Source organism: Notolepis coatsorum (genome assembly GCF_963971535.1).
Source record: "Notolepis coatsorum genome assembly, chromosome: 4".
Taxonomy (NCBI): Eukaryota; Metazoa; Chordata; class Actinopteri; order Aulopiformes; family Paralepididae; genus Notolepis; species Notolepis coatsorum.
The window spans coordinates 206,207,792-206,217,562 of NC_140168.1; positions in this window are offsets into that span (position 1 = coordinate 206,207,792).

Here is a 9,771-nt window from a genome sequence, read left to right on the forward strand (position 1 = left end):
CCTTCCTAGCTGCCTCTGCATAATAAATCCTACCTTCCCTTCTCACCAGTGGTGCAGTCGTAATATGGGAACTGGTAACACGCCACGCCACGTGCACGCGCGCGCGGGTACGTGCATGTAAGTTACATTGTTAATTTAGTTTGTATTTACTTTTAGTTTAAGTTAATTCAATTAAAGAAATTGTTTTACACACACAAAAGCAAACTTAAAATAATCAGACAACTTGTGTTTACTTGAAGTTTGTGTGTGCATGACTCCTAGTGCACAGCAAGGGAGGTTTGGTGATGAACCTTGTGGTGCGCTCACACCCACTCGCGCGCGCAGTTATACACACACACACACGCACGCACACACACACGCACACTCACACACACACACAAGCGCATACGCAAGTGCAATCTTTCTATCATACAAGCTCTTCTTGCTCTCTATTTGTGTGAATGTGCGCGTGGAAAGCTGGCGCGCAGCACAGACGCTTGATTCAATCATAAGCAGGTAGACCCCCATTACGAATTCCGAGCCACATTAGTATTCACCTCCACTCTGCCTGTGTCACACAGAATGAAGGGGGAGATGCATTCAGATAGCCAACACCCAGACACTTAGTCTACCTGCGCTTTTTGTTATGTAAAACGGTGGCCGGGTACTTAGTCACAACGAATGGATACAGCGCATTTTTGTGTGCGCGTACACGCGAGTACACATCCGTGCGCGATCGCGCGTACTTAGTTCTGCCTCAGTGATCTAATAACACGGCATGTAACCGCGTGTGTGCACGACTGCACCCCTGCTTCTCACCTGCTGGACCACTACCTCTCGTTTCATCGCCTCACAACCCCAATACCCGGCCTACACTATGCTTCCCACCACAACTACAACACTTCGGCTCCACTCCCTGTTCACACTCCCCATACTTATGCTCCCCACTACATCTACCACATCTCTGTCCCTTCCTACACAACTTAGCTATATGTCCAAACTCCTGGCACCTGTAACACCTCAACGGATTCGGCACAAACTCCCTAACCCCATATGCCATAAACCCTAAAAATACCACTTTCGGTCTAACCTCACCCTCAAACTGAATGACTATCGTCCCTGTCTCCTCCTTCTCTGCCCCTCTCTTCATCCTTTCTACACTCTTAACTTTCCCATTACGTTCGTCACTCCTCAAATCTCCTAACAGCTGATCCATACTAACCTTAATTGGAATTCCACTAATCACCCCCTTGCAACTGTGACGGATCATACTGGTCTGCGTTGTGTTTTGATGTTATATGTTAATGTCCCGAGGGGGAGTTGAACAGGGGGCTCCCGCGTCCGTGGGCGACGACACAGGCCGCTGCACTAAGAAGTGAATTCACTCCTAACTACCGTACCTATGCGTCTGTTAACCCTGTTATGGGGAAGTGACTTTAATTTACCAGCCCGCACCGCCACAGTCACTCGTCAACACACCTGTTTCCGTGACTGTGGACATACCCACGGGCTTCCCTGTTACACTCACCTCCCTAAACTCACGCCCCTCAGGACATCCGGGTCACTGGGCACCACTGTGACGGATCATACTGGTCTGCGTTGTGTTTTGATGTTAAATGTTAATGTCCCGAGGGGGAGTCGAACAGGGGGCTCCCGTGTCCGCGGGCGACGACACAGGCCGCTGCACTAAGAAGTGAATTCACTCCTAATTACCGTACCTATGCGTCTGTTAACCCTGTTATGGGGAAGTGAGTTTAATTTAACAGCCCGCACTGCCACAGTCACTCGTCAACACACCTGTTTCCGTGACTGTGGACATACCCACGGGCTTCCCTGTTACACTCACCTCCCTAAACTCACGCCCCTCAGGACATCCGGGTCACTGGGCACCACTGTGACGGATCATACTGGTCTGCGTTGTGTTTTGATGTTAAATGTTAATGTCCCGAGGGGGAGTCGAACAGGGGGCTCCCGCATCCGCGGGCGACGACACAGGCCGCTGCACTAAGAAGTGAATTCACTCCTAACTACCGTACCTATGCGTCTGTTAACCCTGTTATGGGGAAGTGAGTTTCATTTACCAGCCCGCACTGCCACAGTCACTCGTCAACACACCTGTTTCCGTGACTGTGGACATACCCACGGGCTTCCCCGTTACACAACCACCATCCCTTTTCTCCCCTACTATCGCTACTCTACAGATAACCATTTTGCCAATGCTCTTCATTTCCCTTGCCCTCTCTACCTGCACTACACTTACACACCCTATAAACAAGTTCCCATCCCCCAACAACTTTCCGTACCTTACCTCTCCTAACTGCGCTTTAATGAGTTTCGACAGGCTATCGTTTGATCATATCTATATATATATTTTTTTTTACCAGACTAAACTAACTAAATAGTATATTGTGTCTATTTAGAATAAGGCTGAATAATAATAATAAAACAATTTTAAACACGAATCATTATTTCTATAAACAATTGTAAAAAAAAAAAAAACGATGTACCGGTGGGCTAGACTTATACTTTAAAGAGGAATGCCACCCATTTAAAAAATGCATATAGGGTATTCCTGTGCCAGTTAAATCAATATTTGTGAATATGCACAGAGAGAAGAACCCTCGAATTTGTGATGTCACTGGATGTAAAATCTGGGGCTGCTCCATAGATAATGAATGGAGTACTGACTTGGGTGCATGACTGCATTCATTTACAGAATAACGACGATGTGGAAGAACCATGTTTAGAGATTTGATGATTAAATAGTCTATTCAATTTCATGTCTATTTTATTTAGTTAAGGCCGACCCATATGAACCCACAATCAATCAAGACACTAGTGATTAGTCCAATCACTCTGTCTGGTCTTATAGTCGAACAAGACTTTGTTAGTTTAGTAATCATTTATTTACATTCCAAATTAGTTATGTCCTTAAAAATGACATAAAAGTGCATCTCTCATAAGCAGTGTTGGGGAACCTAGTTCACCAAACTATAGTAGGATACTACTTCACAATGAAAAATAGTTCAACTGAATCTCAACTAGGCCTACTTAAAAAAAATCGAATAATAAGTTTGTCAAACTAAAATTACCTTGTAGTTAAACTAGGCGTACGGATCTGGAATCTCACAGTTATACGGACTGAACTGACTCAGAGTAAAGTGTGGGTGCGATTGATTTAGGGGCCAGGTCAGGTAGGACCTCACTCAGGCAGACCTGGACCATGGGTGTGTTTTTTAAAGAGAAGACAGGGGCAGATGTTGAGGTGGAATCAGGAAATTGCCACATTTCTAGGGAAATGTGTCGTTTGTAATTCTACTGAAGAAGCTAGAGATTTTGATGTAGTTAAACTACCATACCCAACTGTAAAATGCAGTTAAACTAGTAATTTAACTACATGTAGTTAACTATTCTCCAACACGGCTCATAAACGTTTGACTTTTTAAAGAGTTCCTTCTGTATTATTGCATGTGGTAAACACAATTTTACAGATTTGTTAAATCAACTTATCAATTAGTTGACAAGACAGTCGCATGACTATTCATCCACTAAGAATTTTAGTCAAGGACAGCTCTACAAAACTACAACCCTTATTCAGAGGCACAATAACAAAAACTCTTCATAGCATAATCCAGCAGAGATTTGTCCTGAAAGTTTAAGCAACTGTAATATTCCTCTGTATTAACCCTAGTCTAATCTTAATCATTGTGTTCATACTATCGGCTACATAGTTCATAACATATATCAAAATAAATACCAACATAAAAATAAAAATAAAAATCAACAAGTTTAAGATTAATAGTTTATTTGTATGGTTCTATCAAGGGAACAATGCATTATAGAATTCTTACACTTCCAAGCATTTCACATATTAGATTCAAATATATTGTCATCATACAGCACAAGTACAGTACAGCAAAAAGAAGTTTGACATCCAACCAGAGTGCAGCACTTTGTAGCACTGTATAGCAGTAAAGTGCAATAGTAATATACAATGTACAGGTGGATTATATGCAGGTATGTACAGATAGATGTGTATATACAGCATTATTGTACATGCTATCATATACTACAGTGTGACCATGTTGTGTTATCAACATCTTCTCCTGAATAACTTTTAATACAGCATTTACACAAACTATGCAATAACTATGGAAATATCACGATTTTAGGATTAACAATCAATTACACAATTACAATAAACTAGCCTACTGTATTTGCATGTATGTGTCTGTTAGAGAGTGAATATAAATAATTGGAGTGTACTATAATTAATTAGTCTAAAGCCTACTTTGGCAATTTAGTCTTGTATGTATACATGCACTCACGCACGTACACACACACACACACACACACACACACACACACACACACACACACACACATACACACACACACACACACACACACACACACACACACACACACACACACACACACACACACACACACACACACACACACACACACACACACACACACACATTTTTTACACATTTAGTCTGCTGATTAGATCCGGGTCACTGACCCCAGATCACTGAAATCTGTACATTTCTTCAAATCATGACACACATGACACAACTACTCAAACTATGTCAATAATTTCAGCTCAAATCATATTTATTAAAATGATATGACATAACTGCATATGGGACAAATGAGGTAAGGGCCCCCATTTGTGTCAGAATACAGTGTTTATAATGTATCATGGCTACGTATTCTACCGTTATGACAACAAAGCATATACTGTATATTGCATGGCACTGTATGTCTTCAGAGGGGCTAAAGGTTAGTCGTCTTCTTCAGAGCAAGGGTGGTAACAAGTGTTTCAACCGTGTTCTTATTTTTCAGCAAAGAAAAAAAAAAGGAACTTTGGATCTTTAATCTAATCTGGCCTCTTTCTCCCACCACACCGTCTGTTGCTTTTTGCGCTGGTTTTATGGTGTGGATTAAAGCCTATATTCAAGACAAGGGCATTCAACTTGTACAGTATGCACCAAGATCGAAATCTTTATGTGAGAAAAGATAGAAGGGTATAGCCTAATATTGCTTTTAATGGGTTACAAACGCACACACACAAATAATAATTATATGCCCACACTATTTGACATATAATAAATCTCTTACCTACAGACCATGGTAACAATGACATTATGGGGCCAATAATTCAATGAAATGAACCTCTATGCCTATATGGTGTAAAATGTCATGCAGTAATGTGAGGTCAAGGTTAGCTGAGGCAAGTCAATAAAGGATTTCCCTCTGTTCACGGTGGAAGAAACCTATTGACACCTTGAGCCTTGATTTTGCCCGATCCTGCCATGTCATCCTTTGCCTTCCGAGTTGTGAAAGGGAGGGGAAAGATAGCAATTTGATGGCATAGCAGGGCTTCTAACTCTACAGCTATGCCAACATCTTGCCACCTTTCCTCAGCCGAATTGAAAGAGGCTGTGAGACTGTCTATTGATATGTAATAATCATAATCGTAAAAAATCATCTTAAACAACCAATGGTACACACAACGCTGAAAAGCATGTGCATATCCGTTTGTGGAGTGAAGTTGTGGAATGACTTACCTGAAAACATCAAAATGAGTAAACATGGGGCGCCCCAGTGGCGAACCACATAGCCAAAACGCCAAAAAAAAAATCTTAAAAAAAAAAAATTAGTAAACATAGGCGGCTGGGTGGCGTAGCAGAGATTGCGCTCGTCACCAATGCAAGAGACTCCGGTATCGAATCCCAGTCTCAGCATTGCTTTCGACTTGGGCCGGCCGTCGTACTGGCTCATTTGGCAGAGTCAGCGGGTGGAAGTCAATGGGTGGGGATTGGACGTTGTGGACAGCGACTCCTACAGGTCGATTGGGTGACGCCTGCACAGCAGAGACAGGAAGTATCGGGGGCAGCGTGAGCCTCCCACGCGTTACTCCTCGCCACTGAGAGTTTTCACCTGTCTGGTGAAAAGATGCGACAGGCTGCCTCCTCGTGTAACGGAGGGGACACGTGAAGCAAGGCTTCTATCCTCACTACAACCGACCAAATCAAATCAAATCAAATGTATTTGTAAGGCCCGACAACACACGGTAATGTCCCCATGGGCCGGACACGTCTTCTTTAAACAAGTCAAGAAGAAACATAACAATAAGTCAAGAACAAAACAAGAACACCATAAGGTCCAACAAATTTAAGATAAATGCAAATAAATGAATGAATGCAAACACTCCCAGACATACCCCACGCGAAGGTAAGGAAAAACTCACTAAAACCTAACAATAGGGAAAAAAGCACCACAGGCAGTGTGGAGGAGAGAAACCTTAGAAGGGCCATTCAAGGGGGGAATTAGTCCAGTGGGGGGCATAGTCTAGCAACGTTCAAGACAGGGGAGGGGAGAATTGGCAATACGAAATTGGGATGGGAGAAAAATTAGGAGAAAAAGTGGATACAAATAAATAAATCAGTAAACATATTGCACAATTTAAAAAGCAGCTTAAAAAATACACATATAGAAATGAGTAATGCTGATTAACAAAATTATATTATATTGTGTTATGTAGTGTTGTATTGTATTTACTGCTGTCAAGTGACTCAAGTTTTCTTTTTGTACTATAGTAAAATGTATATTATATAATGTATTATACTAAATTATGTTATATCAAGTAAAATTAATGGAGGAAAAAATGTAAATGTAAGGGGGTGGGGATCAATAAGCTTTAGCTTCCGTCTACTCCTTTTTTGAACGTGTCAACTAACTACATTGCTCTTGACTTTTTGTTTATAATTTCTTTTTCATTCAGATTATTCTTGATATTATGATTTATTTAGAGGAATGTAAAGAATACATGTTCAAAAATAAACTTTTCATTCATTCATAACAGCACAGGGGGATCATCTCCATGGGGGTAGAGGGAGTCCAAAAACTGCATGACACCAAAACATTACAATATTACAAGTTTTACAGTTATATGTTGTATGTGTTTATATTTTCCTAATTGTAGCCAAATATTATAATCGATTACAAATGTGTTTTCATTATACAGCACAAGTACAACGAAAATAAGTTTGGCATCCAACCAGAGTGCAAATGTAACAGTAAAGTGCAATAGTAATAATGTAATGTACAGGTGATTAAACTGGGTATAAAATATATAAATTAGTACTACTGAGTAATAGTGCTAATCAGATGAGTTATTAAAGCATTCACCTGAACAACTGACGTGACAGTCACCCAAACATATATAGCTCCACTACTGCATAACCTGCTGCCTAGTCAAATTTGTCTGTAGAAGTGTAGAAGTGTTAAAAGTAAACAAAATAAAACGAAAATATACATTTATATTCTACATAAAAAAAAGGCCTGTAGCCATACTTGCTTTGATCTGCAATCTGAAGGGGGGGGGGGGGGGGGGGGGGGGGGGCAAAAAATACCTACTTTGGACTGCTATGACTCTCGAGTTAATCATCATCAAACATACCTGCTCAGATAAACCAGAAAAGATGACGGAAGATCTATTTCCCACAGCAGGTCCATCCATGTTCGCCAGTGTATTACTTACTGCTGTGTAGACTCTACAGACAGTGTAGAGTTGCGCCTACATTCGCCACGCCCCCTTCCATGACAACTCGAGTATCACTCAAGCGATCCGTACAGGTGTGTTTGGTTGGTTAGACAGATGAATGAATGAATGAATGAATGAATGAATGAATGAATGAATGAATGAATGAATGAATGAATGAAAACTTTATTTAACAGATTGCAGAATGGATACAATACAATACGGCTCAATACACACAATTGTTAAGGGGATGCAGACCAGAGAAAGACTTTCGTCTGGTTTACATCAGGGTCACCACATTTTCAATTCAATTCATATAGGTGCGTCGACGCTGCGTCACCACTGGCGGTGCATTATGAAAACGAATGGCCTACTTTTCCTAGGGCACTGGAACAAGGGGGGGGGGGGGGGGTGGCGCCAATCAAGGACATTTCGCGCTAATTAAAGAAACATCAGCATGCCATTAACCTGCCCTGTCCCTAAATCATGGCGGGTGTGTCTCGGAAGACAAAAGTGCCAATGCAGCAGGCAGATGGAGTCAGGAGAACGGTTGCCAAAATCCTGCTTTGACTACAGGATATTGTTCGATAATGAATCATGGAGTGATTCAAGAACCGTCTAGACAAGAACGCGATGGAAGCTTTGGAAGAAACGTGACTGCTGCTGCTGACTGCTGCTCCTTTTCAATCCAACAACGTCTGCCATGGGCAGGAATAAGATAGACACGTTTGCCCCGATCCTTGAAAACAGAATTTCCTGGGAAACTACTACATATGCATCACTGGTTCAGGACTGATGTTGTAGAAATATAGAACTGGTGAATGAATCCCATGCATTGTATATGAAGCAGCTCCATGCTGTAAAACATCACAGATGGAGTTTACATTTTAATTATTATTATTTATTTTTTGTTTTGTTTTTGTTTAGCTTAGCTTTACAAAATAATCCATGTTCGCACACACCAATTGGGCAGTCCGGTAGAGAGAGAGAGGAGGAATGGGAGACATAGAGCAGGCAAGACATTCGGCAAAGAGATAAAAAAAATATAACTAATTAATCTCACAATTTTCTGTAATTAATCTAGATTAATCTAGATTAAAAATAGCATTTTTCTACTTAAGACCGAAGCTTGTAACAGATATTTACTTGAGTAAAATCATGGAATTAATGTAAAATCAACACAAAGAAAGTATATTTAGATTCAAAGACTATTTTAATAGCTTTCTTTGAATACAGTTTCTCTCCCAATACAAATGTTCAACAAAACATTCAACATTGACTCAGCTAGACCTCTTTCTTATATCCGCGGCGCTAAGATTGAAGATTTTTCACTCCATAGATTAATCTAGATTAATTTATTTTAATGCTTTAAATAATTTAAATTAATCTCCAAAGTTAAAGCATTAACTTTGACAGCCCTAATTATTATTATTATTATTATTTCTATTTATTATTATTATTATTATTATTATTATTATTATTATTATTATTATAATTTTTTTTTAAAGTAATCACCTTTTTTAATGTGGCTGAAAATTTACAAAAGTAGCAATTCTATCATATCAAGAAAATAGAATGTTTGACGTGATTCAAATGTGTAAATAACTGATGACTCATTTCAGCTCGGGCCACACCTGACAACTCCAACAGAGCAAATAGTTACATTCAGGTAACATGGGGCTGATAGACAGTGGGTTGGACTCTAAGTGTGAGGTAATTTATCCTTTAATTTATCTCCCATTATGTGCAGAGTACGTGTAGTTTATCGTCATGGTTACAGAGCTGCCCCTCTAGTAGTTTGTTTGGTCTTAGTCGGCTAAGATTTTGTTTGTCAATCAGTTGATTTTTATTCTTTATTTCCATTACTTAACACCTGAGAAAATGACAAGCACGTCTCTGGTTGTGCTAGATGTAAAAATGGACTGCATTTATATAACAGCTTTTATCCAAAGCAATTTTTCAACTTATGCCTCACATTGGACTGGCATTGGACTGGCATTGGCATTCTCTCACATTATTCACATTAGTCACACACCAACGGCGGAGGCGACCATGCAAGGTGCCGACCTGCTCATCAGGAGCAGTTAGGGGTTCTGTTTCATGCTAGCTTCCGCTCAGCGTCATATTGCATATATCTCGCTTCAGCGTATATACACTGAATAATTTCAAAATGTACCTTTACATACCAACATCCGTCTGACCACACCCCCATCTGCTGCCTATATAAGCAGGGGTGGGAC